This window comes from Kogia breviceps, chromosome 1 (genome assembly GCF_026419965.1).
Source record: "Kogia breviceps isolate mKogBre1 chromosome 1, mKogBre1 haplotype 1, whole genome shotgun sequence".
In the NCBI taxonomy this organism is placed as follows: domain Eukaryota; kingdom Metazoa; phylum Chordata; class Mammalia; order Artiodactyla; family Physeteridae; genus Kogia; species Kogia breviceps.
In genome coordinates, this window is record NC_081310.1 from 168134696 (window position 1) to 168150529 (window position 15834).

At 37.0% G+C, this 15834-nt stretch overlaps 1 protein-coding gene across 14 annotated transcripts in view; it reads left to right on the top strand.

Annotated features, from left to right (window-relative positions):
* Positions 1–15834, top strand: part of FOXJ3 (forkhead box J3) — a 133627-nt gene that overhangs the window by 83479 nt on the left and 34314 nt on the right. The window lies entirely within an intron of this gene.

Sequence of the window (15834 nt, forward strand, 5' to 3'; positions counted from 1 at the left end):
CTATGTATAGTATGATGTTATCTGCAAGGAGTGACAGTTCTACTTATTCCCTTCCAGTTTGGGTGCCTTGGTTTTTTTGTTTGCTTTTTCTTGTCTGCTTGCTGTGGCTAGAACTTCCAGTACTGTGTGTAATAGAAGTGGCAAGAGTGGGCATTCTTTTCTTGTTCCTGATTTTAGAGGAAAGGTTTTCAGCTTTTCACTATTGAGTACAATGTTGGCTTTGAGTTTGTCATGCATGACCTTTTTATGTTGAGATATTTTCCCTCTATACCAGCTTTGAAGAGAGATTTTATCATGAGTGGATTTGAATTTTGTCAAATGCTTTTTTTTTTTTAAACATCTTTATTGGAGTATAACTGTTTTACAATAGTGTGTTAGTTTTTCCTTTACAACAAAGTGAATCAGTTTTACATATACATATGTTCCCATATCTCTTCCCTCTTGCGTCACCCTCCCTCCCACCCTTCCTATCCCACCCCTCTAGGTGGTCACAAAGCACAGAGGTGATCTCCCTGTGCTATGCAGCAGCCTCCCACCAGCTATCTAATTTACACTTGGCAGTGTATATATGTCCCTGCCTCTCTATCACTTCGTCACAGCTTACCCTTCCCCCTCCCCATATCCTCAAGTCCATGCTCTAGTAGGTCTGTGTTTTATTCCCGTCCTACCACTAATCTCTTCATGACATTTTTTTTTTCTTAGAGTCCATATATATTTGTTATCATATGGTATTTGTTTTTCTCCTTCTGACTTACTTCACTCTGTATGACAGACTCCAGGTCTATCCACCTCATTACAAATAACTCAGTTTCATTGCTTTTTATGGCTGAGTAATATTCCATTGTATATATGTGCCACATCTTCTTTATCCATTCATCTGTTGACGGACATTTAGTTTGCTTCCATGTCCTGGCTATCGTAAATAGAGCTGCAGTGAACATTTTGGTACATGACTCTTTTTGAATTATGGTTTTCTCAGGGTATATGCCCAGTAGTGGGATTGCTGGGTTGTATGGTAGTTCTATTTTTAGTTTTTTAAGGAACCCCCATACTGTTCTCCATAGTGGCTGTATCAATTTACATTCCCACCAGCAGTACAAGAGGGTTCCCTTTTCTCCACACCCTCTCCAGCATTTATTGTTTCTAGAGATTTTGATGATGGCCAATCTGACCCGTGTGAGATGATATCTCATTGTAGTTTTGATTTGCATTTCTCTAATGATTAATGATGTTGAGCATTCTTTCATGTGTTTGTTGGCAATCTGTATATCTTCTTTGGAGAAATGTCTATTTAGTTCTGCTGCCCATTTTTGGATTGGGTTGTTTGTTTTTTTGTTATTGAGCTGCATGAGTTCCTTATAAATTTTGGAGATTAATCCTTTGTCAGTTGCTTCATTTGCAAATATTTTCTCCCATCCTGAGTGTTGTCTTTTGGTCTTGTTTATGGTATCCTTTGCTGTGCAAAAGCTTTTAAGTTTCATTAGGTCCCATTTGTTTATTTTTGTTTTTATTTCCATTTCTCTAGGAGATGGGTCAAAAAGGATCTTGCTGGGATTTATATCATAGAGTGTTCTGCCTATGTTTTCCTCTAAGAGTTTGATAGTGTCTGGCCTTACATTTAGGTCTTTAACCCATTTTGAGTTTATTTTTGTGTGTGGTGTTAGGGAGTGTTCTAATTTCATACTTTTACAGGTAGCTGTCCAGTTTTCCCAGCAAATGCTTTTTTGTGTGTCTTTTTATATGTTGTTGAATTCAGTTTGGTAATGTTTTGTTGAGTATTTTTGCATCTATATTCATCAGAGATATTGGCCTGTAATTTTCTCTTTTTGTGGTGTCTTTGTCTGGTTTTGGTTAACGGTCCTTGATTTTAAGAGACTCCCCCACATTTAATCTTCATATATATATAATTGTCATAAATATTATTATAAATGACAGAGCAAATTACTAAGTAATTAATCAACATGTTAGATCAAACAGTGGTAACTAAAGTGACTCAAAATATCAATAGCTAACGCTGCCCTGGAAAGGGCTATAGGAAGAGGAGTGAGACTTAGAATTTGATACAGAAGTGTAAGTTTTTGGCATGGGAAATAGCAAATGATGGGGGACTTCCCTGGGTCCAGTGGTTAAGACTCAGCGTTTCCACTGCAAGGGGGCATGGTTCATCACTGATCAGGGAACTGAGATCCCACATTGTTACATAGAATGGTTTTGTTGTTTAAGTGATCCCCCACTGTGTGCCTTCCTTCTCTGAGGCTGAGTCTGAATGAGGGAGGGTTCAGTTAAAGGTATAAGTGAGCAGAGGAAGGAATGCAGTCTACATACTTATTCTTAGAACGAAAAAAACATTTATTTCAATTAGGCAGACATACTGAGTGTACATTAGGTGGGAGGCACTACATGTTGCCTCTAGGAGATATGTAGAAATAGAATTTCTTTTTAAAGCAGGAGAAATGCTACACATTTAGAGTTGTAGACCAGAAAGTGCTTCATAAGGGGTTATTTTGATCAATGGGTAAGATTTTGTTCTCTGTTTTTTACAGTACTATTGAGAGATAGTTTATGTACAATTAATTGAATGTTTAAAGTTTACAGTTTGAGGATTTTTGACATGTGAAGTTATTAGTAGTTGACACTATGAACATTTCTGTCATACCCCAAAGTTTCCTCATGCCCCTTTGTAACTTGTGCCTCCCTCCATTCTTATCCCCAGGCAACCTGATCTGGGGAGAATTGACATCTTAACAATATTATTTCAAGCCATGGAAGTGTATCTTTCTATTCATTATGTCTTTAATTTCTCTCAGGAATGTTTTTTAGTTTTCAGTGTAGAGGACTTGGATGTTTCCAGTTAGATTTAATCCTGAGTATTTTGGATTTGGATGCTATATATTTAAAAATCCAGTTGCTTGCTACTAGTAATAAAAATGTAATTAATTTTTGTATATTAACCTTGTATTCTACAGTCTTGTTAGTTCTAGTATTTTTTAAAGATGCCTTGGGATTTTCTATATAAACAATTATGTCATCTGCAAATAGACACTTTTCCTGTGCCTTTCCTTTCTCCTCCCCTGTCCCTTCCTAGAACCTTATTGCAGTGACCAGAATCTCTAGTACAGTGTTGACTAGAACTGGTGAAAGTGGGCCTCCAGCCTTATTTCCATTCTTAGGAAGAAACTGTTCAGTCTTTCACCACTAAGTGTGACATAAGCTGTAGGGCTTTTGTAGATGCCATTTATCACATTGAGGAAATTCTCTAGTAAGCCCAGTTTGGTGAGAGTTTTTATCATGAATGGGTGTAGAATTTGTTAACTGCTTTTTCTGTACCATTGAAGTGGTTATATAGCTTTTCTTTATTCTGTTTGCATGTTGAATAACATTGATTGCACTTGGAATGTTAAACCTGTATTCCTTGGATAAACCCTTACTGAGTCACTCTATATTACCCCTTTCATGTATTGCTGGATTCATTCTGTTAATATCTTAAGTGTTTTTGTATCTATGTTCATGAAGGACATGGATTTATAATTTTCTTTCTTTGTTTCTTTCTTTCTTTCTTTTCTTTGTCGGCTGAAAAAAATGCACAACGTTAAAGTTGAGAGTTATATTTTATTTGGTGGACTTGATGAGGGCTTAAGCCCTGGAGGCAGCTTCTCAGATAGCTTAGAGGGACTGCTCTGAGGAGGTAAGGGAGGAGCCAGAATATTTAGTTTTTGCAACAAAAACCAGGTAGTTGGAACATCAAAAGATTACTGTTAATTAAAGAAAACGACATCTCAAGTTAATGAATTCAGTGCTTTTCTGTATATGGGAAGATGCAAGAGTCTGGGCTTATTGAAATCATTCCTTTGATGTGCACCTTAACTATCTCGGGCTAGTGTCCTGTTTTTCTCCAGATTCACCTCAAGGTGCACATTTGAGGGTGGCTGATGGCTTGTTGGCCTCAACATCCTTTGTTTACTGATATGGCAGGTGATATTTTTCATCTGCAGTAGTATCTGTCAGGTTTTGATGTTAGGGTTGTACTGGTCTCATAAAATTGGTTGGGCCATTTTCCTTCTCTTTTCTGAAAAAGTTTCTGTTGTTTGGTATATCTTCCTTGAATGTTTGAGAAAATTCAGTGAAACCATCTGGACCTGAAGTTGTTTTTATGTGGGAAGGCTTTTGATATTTATTTGTTATGGGACTGTTCAAATTTTCTCTTTTTATTCCAGTTTTGGTAAATTATATTCTTAAGAAATTTGTGCCTTTCATCTAAGTTGTTGAATTTATTGATGTAAAGTGGAGCATAATATTCTCTTCTAATATTTATAGAATCTGTAGTCATAAATCCTCTTTCATTCTTGATATTGATGATTTGTTTTCTCTTTTTTTCTTCATTTGGTATAGCTAAAGGTTTGTTGATTTTGTTAGTCTTTTCAAAGAGCCAGGTTTTGTCTTAAAAATTTTTTTTCTGTTGTTGGTTTTCTGTTTTATTTCTACTTTTATCTTTATCATTTACTTCTTTCTAGTTACCAGTTTTTCTTATTAATATTTCTAGCTTCTTCAGTTTCCAGCTTAAATAATTGATTTGAGACCTTTCCTTTTTTATAATATAAGAATTTAAAGCTGTAGGTTTACCTCTAAGCACTGCTTTAACTGCATCTCACACATTTTGGTATGTTGCATTTTCATTATCATTTAATTCAAAGTAGTTTAAAAGAATTTTCTGAGTCTTCTCTGACCCATGAATTACTTTTTCCAAATACTCCAAATATTGGGGTTTCCTAGGTATCTTACTGTTTTATAATATAGTTTTTTTTTCATTTCAGTCTGTACGTATTTATTGAGACTTGTTCTGGGACTCAGCATGTACTGTATCTTGGTGAATGTGTGCACTTGAGAAGAATATATGTGTTCTACAGTTGTTCAATATAATGTTCTCTAATATCAGTTAGATCAAGGCATTTACTAATTTATTCCAGTGTTCTTTTTCTTTACTGATTTTTTTTTTTTTTGCGTTACATGGGCCTCTCACTGATGTGGCCTCTCCCATTGCGGAGCACAGGCTCCGGATGCGCAGGCTCAGCGGCCATGGCTCACGGGCCCAGCCGCTCCGCGGCATGTGGGATCTTCCCAGACTGGGGCACGAGCCCGTGTCTCCTGCATCGGCAGGCGGACTCTCAACCACTGTACCACCAGGGAAGCCCTTTACTGATTTTTAATTGTCAGTTTTTGCTTCATATATTTTGAAGCTTTGTTATTAGTCTCATTTGAAGTTGTGACTTGTAGGCTGCATTTAGCTTAGTCTTGCTTTTTTAACATCGTTTTGACAATCTCTGCCTTTTTATTCGAGTGTTTAGACCATCAACATTAATGCAGTTGTCACTGTTAGAATGGGTGATTTCCTCAGTTCTTGCCCCTCTTGAGGGAAAGAATTCAGTCGAGAAGGCATAGAACGGTTTGAAGTAGCAAGAGTGTTGTTAAGTAGAGCAAAAGTACACTCCTGAGAAAGGATGAAAGCAGGCTGTCTAGAAACCAGAAGCAGCCTCATGAGTGCTAGGGTTGGGTTTTTTAGAGTGGTGTTTCCTCCCTGTGTCTTGCATCATTTGACTGACAGCTTTAGGGTTATATCACTTTTCTCTTAGTGCGCAGGTGCTTACTCATAAGCACCCAAGTGAAACTCACAGTGAGGGGGCGGGGATGCAAAAATCGTAATGCTAATTTATTACTATGAAGCATAATGAACCCTATGTTACCTTGAGTTACCTTTTAGGTCTTGGTGTGCCTGTGCCAACCTGTGCTGATGGTTTCATCTTGCTTGGTCCTGATATGGCTAGAAACCTAGTGATGGTCCTTGACCACAAGAGGGAGGACTCTGGGTGCGCTCCAATCACCAGTGTCCAAGTGGGGGAGGGAAAGATGAACCATCCAGGGTGGGGTGGGACCCCCTCCTGTCTGACTAGCTACCTAACATAATTATCGATATTTTTATTAATGTAATTAATGATATTGTTTTTTGTTTGGTTTCTCATAAACAGGTGGGGGTCCCCAGAGAAAGAGAACCAGACATGGCTTTCTTGACACAAGAAAAGGTGTTTTTGGCCTAAGCCATTTTGTGATCTAAGCCTGGCCATAATGCTTGTTCTTGAACAGGTCTCAGTAATAATTATCTTTAAGGGAACAAAAGAACAAACTGTTACCAGTCATGAGAAGTGACAATAGCAAAGATAATAACTCAGTTGTAACATTCCCAATTCTTTTTCAAAGGCTAGCCCGAGTGCTTTCTTGGGCTGTTTTTGCAGAATTTAAACCCCTCTGGCAGGCGCTCAAGTACCAGATCAACTGGAACCTAAGGGACGATGATGTTGACCTTTTCTGACCCTCATGACTTCAGTCAAGTAAAGGTTGGACTCTCTGGCCCCACCCCCCCATCCCCTTCATGAATACGCATGTACCCGTAGCTTAAAACTTGCTTCAGTTTTGCTGTTGGCAGAGATACTGCTTTGGAAAAGATCCCCAGTGTTCCCCTTACTTGCTGCAAGTAATAAATCCTTCCTTCTCTCACTCTTTGTCTTGGTTGTGTCTTTTAGCTCTACACCCAGCAAGAGGTGAACCCAGTTTTTCTGGTAACACTCTGTATTTTTAGTTCCTTTTTTCCACCTTTCTTGCCTTTTAGATTATTTGGATATATTTTTGTATTCTTATCTACTGGCTTTTTAGCTATACTTTAAAAAATATTTATATATTGGGATTTCAGTATGTATTCCTAACTTCTGCAGTCTATTCAGAGTTAATATTGTACATATAAAATATAGAGATCTTCCAGTCATATAAGTCTCCTTTGTCCCTTTCCTCACCATTCCCCATAGTATTACATCTGTGTATACTGATAATCTTAGAAGACAGTGTTATAAGTTTTGCCTTAAATAAATATACATGATTTTTAAAACCTAAGAGAAAACAATGGTCTTTTAAATTTACCTAGATGTTTACCATTTCTGGTGCTTTCATTCCTCAAGGTCCAAGTTTCCCTCTGCTCTAATTTCCCTTTAGCCTAATGAACTTTCTTACGTTGTAGATCTCCTGGCAACACATTCTTAGTTTTCCTTTTCTGAAAATGTGCCTTACTAAATATTTTTGTTAGATATACAGCCTAAATTGAAATTTTTTTCTTCTTTCAGTATTTCAGCGATATTCACTGTCTAATGACCTCCATTATTTTTATGAGAAATTCAGTCATTTTCCAATCAATGTTTTTTCTTTATGTGATATGTCATTATTCTCTGCCTGCTTTCTACCTTTATTTTTCAACAGTTCAGTTATGATATATCCAAGTGTGATTTTTCTTTTAATTTATCCTGATGGAGGTTTACTGAGCTTCTTGGATCCGTAAATTTGTCTTTCAGTAAATTTCCTAAGTGTTCAGTCATCATTTCTTCCATATTTTTTCCTGATGTTTTCTCTCTTTTCTGTCCTTCTGGAACTCATGTATACATGTTAGGCCTTTTGAGATTATCCCATAGCTTTCTGAGGCTTTTTTTTTTTCTTTTTAAAAAAGAATCAGTCTTTTTCCTTTTTGTTTTTTAGATTGGATTATTTCTGTTGACCTGCCTTTGAGTTCACTGATTCTTTCCTCTTTAATCTCCATTCTGATATTAAGTCCATCCATTGACTTTTAAAATTCAGATATATTTTTCACTGGTAAATTTTGATTTTGTTCTTTTTATATTTTTTGTATTTCTCCACTGATATTTCTATTATTTTGTTATTTTCATTCAGATTTTTTCTCCTTCATCTCACTGAGCATAATTATAATAGCTACTTTAAAATCCTTTTCTGATAGTTCCAACATCTTAGTCTTCTTGTGGTGGGCTTCTGTAGATTATCTTTTCTTTTGAGAATGGGTTTCATTTTTCTATTACTTATATATCAGGTAATTTTGGATTGTATCCTGGACATTATGAATGTTATAGAGACTCTGGGTTCTGTTATAATCTTCTGTAGAATATTGGTATTTTTATTTTAGCTGGCAGTTAACCATGTTAGACTCAAACTGTAAGTTCTCTCTCACTGTCTGTGGGCAGTGGTTCCAATTTCAATTTGATTCTTTAAGCTTCTGCCTTATTCTAATCTACATATGCATGGTTTGGGGGTCAGCCTGAGACTTTTGCGGTGTTTCATATACAGTTTTAGGGGATCTCTTTTGACTTTATCCCCTGTGGGATTCCTTTCTCTCTTTAGTAGCTGGTTGTGTGTACCTGGGCTATTTTCCCTAGTTGCTCCTGACAGAAAGACAACTTTAGCTGCTCATACTCCACAACTACTGCCTGACCTTGGGACAAAGCTACAGCAAAACAGGAGATTCAAGCAGGTCTCTCCCAAGTTTTGCCTTCTCTCCACAATCTACCTATTTTATTTATCCATCAGACTCCTCAGCTGGTTGTCATCCCATGTCTCTTTCCACTTCCCCCATCCCAAATTGGTAGTTACCAGCAGAAGGTAGGTGTCACACTACTGTTCTGGAAGTAGAACCTGAATGAGTAGGATTTTGACATGGGGTATGAGGAAACTCCAGAAAGGATCTTTCATAAGCTGAGAGGTGCCACCTAGATTAGATTCATTGATACTTTTCTTTGTCCAGAATTTGGGTTTTGGTTGCAATAATAACAGTTATTCAAATACATTTGGGGGTCTATAGATTCCAAGTTAAATTAGCTTTACTAATCAGGCTACTTGTCTAATAATAACATCAAATCATTGTATCTACAAATAAAAATATATACCATACTATTGAGCATATCAGTGCATATAAAGAGAATGTCCTTTATTCTCTTGTATTTTGTTTTTTTTTTTACACACACACATTGTATTTTATTTTAACAACAGATAAATAAACTGACACCAAGCATTGTAAATGGATGACCACAACAAAAGCAACAATGATTGCAATTACCAAACATGAAACACACTCGTACTATGTCATAATATTGACATTCAGTCCAGTAATCCTCCACTGTTACAGCTCCTTTACTGTGTAGTGAAAATTGATTTGTATATTTTTTGCCTCTGAGTCCTTGTGGGATTTTTTTTTTTCCAAATAGAAAGTCACAAAAATTACAATCATCCTCATCAGTTCACTCAGTCCCATGTATTTAATTTTTTTTTATCTTGATCTTTTGTTAGCACTTTTATGAATTCATCAGTTTTCCATTAGAGTTCTGAAAATGCTTATTCATTCAGTTCAGCAGTATAGTCAGTTACCAGAAACCTGTACTTGTAAGAGTCTTTTCCATGAATTCCTTGAAGATGAAACCCTTTTATAGGAACATTTTTGCAAAAGCATCAGCGTACACCCAGAACTGTCTGTAAATGACAAAAGACTTTAAAATGACCACAGTTAAAGATTTGATGAAAGTTCATAATAATGCTGTTAACAAGGAAATACAGTTATTTCTGAGATACACATTTTAAAGTAATAACTAGAGGGCTTCCCTGGTGGCGCAGTGGTTGAGAATCCGCCTGCCAATGCAGGAGACACGGGTTCGTGCCTGGGTCCGGGAAGAATCCCACATGCCGCGGAGCGCCTGGGCCCGTGAGCCATGGCCGCTGAGTCTGCGCATCGGGAGCCTGTGCTCCGCAACAGGAGAAGCCACAACAGTGAGAGGCCCGCGTACCACAAAAAAAAAAAAAAAAAAAAAAGTTTAAAGTAATAACTAGAATTATGACTTATAACATTATACCAGAACATATAAGATTTCTAGAAATTTCATGTAATATCTGAAACTATTATAAATAACCCAAAGAAAGTTTAGTATTAGTTGTTTTATTTGTTTGTATTTTTATACTGCAGTTTATTAGTCATCAAGTTTTGTTTTTTTTTTTTAAGCGATACGTGGACCTCTCACTGTTGTGGCCTCTTCCGTTGCGGAGCACAGGCTCCAGACGCGCAGGCTGAGAGGCCATGGCTCATGGGCCTAGCCGGACCGGGGCATGAAACCGTGTCCCCTGCATCAGCAGGCGGACTCTCAACCACTGCGCCACCAGGGAAGCCCCAGTCATCAACTTTATACACATCAGTGTATACATGTCAATCCCAATCGCCCAATTCAGCACACCAGCATCCCCACCCCACCGTGGATTTTCCCCCTTGGTGTCCATACATTTGTTCTCTACATCTGTGTCTCAACTTCTGCCCTGCAAACTGGTTCATCTATACCACATACCTCATTGTAGTTTTGATTTGCATTTCTCTAATAGTTAGTGATGTTGAGCAGCTTTTATGTGCTTCTGGGCCATCTGTATGTCTTCTTTGGAGAAATGTCTGTTTAGGTCTTCTGCCCATTTTTGGATTGGGTTGTTTGTTTCTTTAATATTGAGCTGCATGAGCTGTTTATATATTTTGGAGATTAATCCTTTGTCCTTTGATTCGTTTGCAAATATTTTCTCCCATTCTGAGGGTTGTCTTTCGGTCTTGTGTATGGTTTCCTTTGCTGTGCAAAAGCTTTGAAGTTTCATTAGGTCCCATTTGTTTATTTTTGTTTTTATTTCCATTACTGTAGGAGGTAGATCAAAAGAGATCTTGCTGTGATTTATGTCACAAAGAGTTTTATAGTGTCCGGTCTTACATTTAGGTCTCGAATCCATTTTATTTTTGTGTATGGTGTTAGGGAGTGTTCTAATTTCATTCTTTTACATGTAGCTGTCCAGTTTTCCAGCACCACTTATTGAAGACACTGTCTTTTCTCCATTGTATATCTTTGCCTCCTTTGTCATAGATTAGTTGACCATAGGTGCATGGGTTTATCTCTGGGCTTTCTATCTTGTTCCATTGATCTGTGTTTCTGTTTTTGTGCCAGTACCATGTTGTCTTGATTACTGTAGCTTTGTAGTATAGTCTGAAGTCAGGGAGTCTGATTCCTCCAGCTCCGTTTTTTTCCCTCAAGACTGCTATGGCTACTGGGTTTTTTTTGTGTCTCCATACAAATTTTAAGATGATTTATTCTAGTTCCGTAAAAAATGCCATTGGTAATTTGATAGGGATTACATTGAATCTGTAGATTGCTTTGGGTAGTATAGTCATTTTCACAATATTGATTATTCCAATCCAAGAACATGGTATATATCTCCATCTGTTGGTATCAATTTAATTTCTTTCATCAGTGTCTTAAGGTTTTCTGCATACAGGTCTTCTGTTTCCCTAGGTAGGTTTATTCCTAGGTATTTTATTCTTTTTGTTGCAATGGTAAATGGGAGTGTTTCCGTAATTTCTCTTTCAGATTTTTCATCCTTAGTGTATAGGAAAGCAAGAAATTTCTGTGCGTTAATTTTGTATCCTGTAACTAACCACATTCATTGATCAGCTCTAGTAGTTTTCTGGTGGCATTTTTAGGATTCTCTGTGTATAGTATCATGTCATCTGCAAACAGTGACCAGTTTTACTTCTTTTCCAATTTGTATTCCTTTTATTTCTCTTTCTTCTCTGGTTGCCGTGGCTAGGACTTCCAAAGCTATGTTGAATAATACTGGTGAGAGTGGACATCCTTGTCTCGTTCCTGATCTTAGAGGAAGTACTTTCAGTCTTTCACCATTGAGAATGATGTTTGCTGTGGGTTTGTTGTATATTGCCTTTATTATGTTGAGGTAGGTTCCCTCTATGTCTGCTTTCTGGAGAATTTTTATCATAAATGGGTGTTGAATTTTGTCAAAATCTTTTTCTGCATCTATTGAGATGATCATATGGTTTTTATTCTTCAATTTGTTAATATGGTTGTATCACATTGATTGATTTGCATATATTGAAGAACCCTTCCATCCCTGTGATAAATCCCACTTGATCATGGTGTATGATCCTTTTAATGTGTTGTTGGATTCTGTTTGCTGGTATTTTGTTGAGGATTTTTGCATCTATATTCATCTGTGATATTGGTCTATAATTTTCTCTTTTTTTGTAGTATCTTTGTCTGGTTTTGGTATCAGGGTGATAGTGGCCTCATAGAATGAGTTTGGGAGTGTTCCTTCCTCTGCAGTTTTTTTGGAAGAGTTTAAGAAGGATGGGTGTTAACTCATCTCTAAATGTTTGATAGAATTCACCTGTGAAGCCATCTGGTCCTGGACTTTTGCTTGTTGGAAGATTTTTAATCACAGTTTCAATTTCATTACTTGTGATTGGTCTGTTCATATTTTCTGTTTCTTCCTGGTTCAGCCTTAGAAGGGTATACCTTTCTAAGAATTTGTCCATTTCTTCCAGGTTGTGCATTTTATTGGCATAGAGTTGCTTGTAGTAGTCTCTTAGGATGCTTTGTATTTCTGCAGTGTGTGTTGTAACTTCTCCTTTTTCATATCTGATTTTATTGATTTGAGTCCTTTCCCTTTTTTTCTTGATGAGTCTGGCTAATGGTTTATTAACTTTGTTTATCTTCTCAAAGAACCAGCTTTTAGTTTTATTGATCTTTGCTCTTGTTTTCTTTGTTTCTATTTCATTTATTTCTGATCTGATCTTTATGTTTTCTTTCCTTCTGCTAACTCTGGGTTTTGTTCTTATTTCTCTAGTTCCTTTAGATGTAACGTTAGATTGTTTACTTGAGATTTTTCTTGTTTCTTCATGTAGGTTTGTATAGCTATAAACTTCCCTCTTAGAACTGCTTTTGCTGCATCCTATAGGTTTTGGATCTTTGTGTTTTCATTGTCATTTGTCTCTAGGTATTCTTTGATTTATTCTTTGATTTCTTCAGTCTCCTCTTGGTTATTTAGTAGCATATTGTTTAGCCTCCATGTGTTTATGTTTTTTCCTTTTAATTCATTTCTAATCTCATAGCGCTGTGGTCAGAAAAGATGCTTGACATGATTTCAATATTCTTAGATTTACTGAGACTTGATTTGTGACCCAAGATGTGATCTATCCTGGAGAATGTTCCGTGCACACTTGAGAAGAAAGTGTAATTTGCTGTTTTGGGATGGAATGTCCTATAAATATCAGTTCAATCTATCTGGTCTGTTGTGTCTTTTAAAGCTTCTGTTTCCTTATTTATTTTCATTTTGGATGATCTGTCCATTGGTGTTAAGTGATGTGTTAAAGTCCCCCACTACTATTGTTTTACTGTCGATTTCCTCTTTTATAGCTGTTAGCCCTTGTCTTATGTATTGAGGTGCTCCTGTGTTGGGTGCATATCTATTTATAATTGTTATATCTTCTTCTTGCATTGATCCCTTGATCATTATGTAGTGTCCTTCCTTGTCTTTTGTAACATTCTTTATTTTAAAGTCTATTATATCTGTTATGAATATAGCTACTCAAGCTTTCTTTTGATTTCCTTTCCATGGAATATCTTTTTCCATCCCCTCACCTTCAGTCTGTGTGTGTCCCTAGGTCTGAAGTGGGTCTCTTTTAGACAGCATATAGATTGGTCTTGTTTTTGTATCCATTCACCAAGCCTGTGTCCTTTTGTTGGAGCATTTAATCCATTCACGTTTAAGGTATTTATTGATGTGTATGTTCTTATGACCATTTTCTTAATTGTTTTGGGTTTGTTTTTGTAGGTCCTTTTCTTCTCTTGTGTTTCCCACTTAGAGAAGTTCCTTTAGCATTTGTTGCAGAGCTGGTTTGGTGGTGCTGAATTCTCTTAGCTTTTGCTTGTCTGTAAAGTTTTCGATTTTTCCATCGAATCTGAATGAGATCCTTGCCGGGTAGAGTAATATTGGTTGTAGGTTCTTCCCTTTCATCACTTTATGTATATCATGCCACTCCCTTCTGGCTTGTAGAATTTCTGCTGAGAAATCAGCTGTTAACCTTATGGGAGTTCCCTTGTATGTTATTTGTTGTTTTTCCCTTGTTGCTTTCAATAATTTTTTTTGTCTTTAATTTTTGCCAATTTGATTACTATGTGTCTCGGTGTTTTTCTCTTTGGGTTTATCCTGTGTGGGACTCTCTGTGCTTCCTGGACTTGGGTGGCTATTTCCTTTCCCATGTTAGGGAAGTTTTTGACTATAATGTCTTCAAATATTTCCTCAGGTCCTTTCTCTCTTCTCCTTCTGGGACCCCTATAATGCGAATGTTGTTGCATTTAATGTTGTCCCAGAGGTCTCTGAGGCTGTCTTCATTTCTTTTCATTCTTTTTTCTTTATTCTGTTCTGCAGCAGTGAATTCCACCATTCTGTCTTCCAGGTCACTTATCTGTTCTTCTGCCTCAGTTATTCTGCTATTGATTCCTTCTAGTCTAGTTATCATTTCAGTTATTGTATTGTTCATCTCTGTTTGTTTGTTCTTTAATTCTTCTAGGCCTTTGTTAAACATTTCTTGCATCTTCTCGGTCTTTGCCTCCATTCTTTTTCCAAGGTCTGGGATCATCTTCACTATCATTATTCTGAATTCTTTTTCTGGAAGGTTGCCTATCTCCACTTCATTTAGTTTGTTTTCTGTGGTTTTATCTTGTTCCTTCATCTGGTACATAACCCTCTGCCTTTTCATCTTGTTTGTCTTTCTGTGAATGCCCTTTATTCTCTTGATTGAACCAGATTTTTAGTGTTGATGAAGAATATCCAATTAAAAGATTTTTTAGCTAAAGCTGTGAATCTGGCCTTGTGGGAATACAGTGCCACATACCAAAGCTGTCTCCTTGTTCATTAATCACCATTGAATATTCCTCTCTATCAGTAGGTTCTCAGCATCAGTAGTAGACACATGTTAGTAGTCATCATAGAAGCCAGCACTTACTGTGCATTTCAGGTACTATGCTAAGTGCTTTACATGAATTATTTCATTAATGCTCTTAACAGACCTCTAAAGGAGGTGGCATAATCCTCTTATAGATGAGGAAAATAGTATAAAGGTTGAGTAATTTGCATGAAGTCACACAACACAGGCTTGCCTCTTGTTACCAGTGGGGAGGAGTGAGAATTAGATAGTGAACCAGTAGTCTGGAATGAGATGACTGAGTTGAGTTAAAGGAACCTGAGATTTGCAGCTTTCTAAAGTAATCTTCTGTGTTAATTTAGCTAAATTAGCTGGCACCAAAGTTGGGGCATAAATTGTAGCTAAATTGACAGGCACCAAAGTTGCGGCATACAGAGCTGTCTTTGTAGTTCTTCCATTTGTATTTCTGAAGTGCTTTTCCATGTTCACCGAACTGTCAGTGTGTACCCAGCACGTAAGTACTAGATTCTGCCTTCTCGGGGTGACCCTTTTCTTTTCCTTTTTTCAAGATATCTGTGCCCTACCCTCTTGGATTATCTGATGAAAGAAATTCATGCCAAGTGATTAAGTGATAAATAAATCAATCTTAGAAATGTTTTTCAGTGAAATTACTCTTTATTTTGAGAGAGAGAAAGGAATTGTCACAATCTGCATCCAAAATTCTAAATGTAGAAAACCTATATTGATTTTTGACACCCATGTTAGCTCTGTAAACAATGTATATGAAATTGTTTTATTTAGGATATTGTTCAGTTGCATTAACAGACAAAGGAAGAGAAAGCTACACCTGAGAGGCTTAAACCAGAGAGATTTATTTCTCTCTTAGGTAAAAGTCCAAGCTGAGAGGTGGATCAGATGAATAACCAGCTCTGTTCCACAAGGTCATTCAGATGTTTCCTTCTAATCTTATCTTTCCAGTATTCCCCAGGGTATTAGCCTCAGCTTTCTGGTTATACAGGATCACCACCAGCACATCTGTGTCGAAGGCCTGCAATAAGAGGGAAAGAGGATGGAGGGCAAGCAAGTTCCTTTCAAAGACATGACCCAGAAGTTGCACACATCACTCTTGCTCACATCCCATTTGTCGCACCTTAATCACATGGCTACAACTAGCTGCAAATGAGTCTGGAAAAGGTGGTCTTTAGCTGGGCAGAGATGAGTTG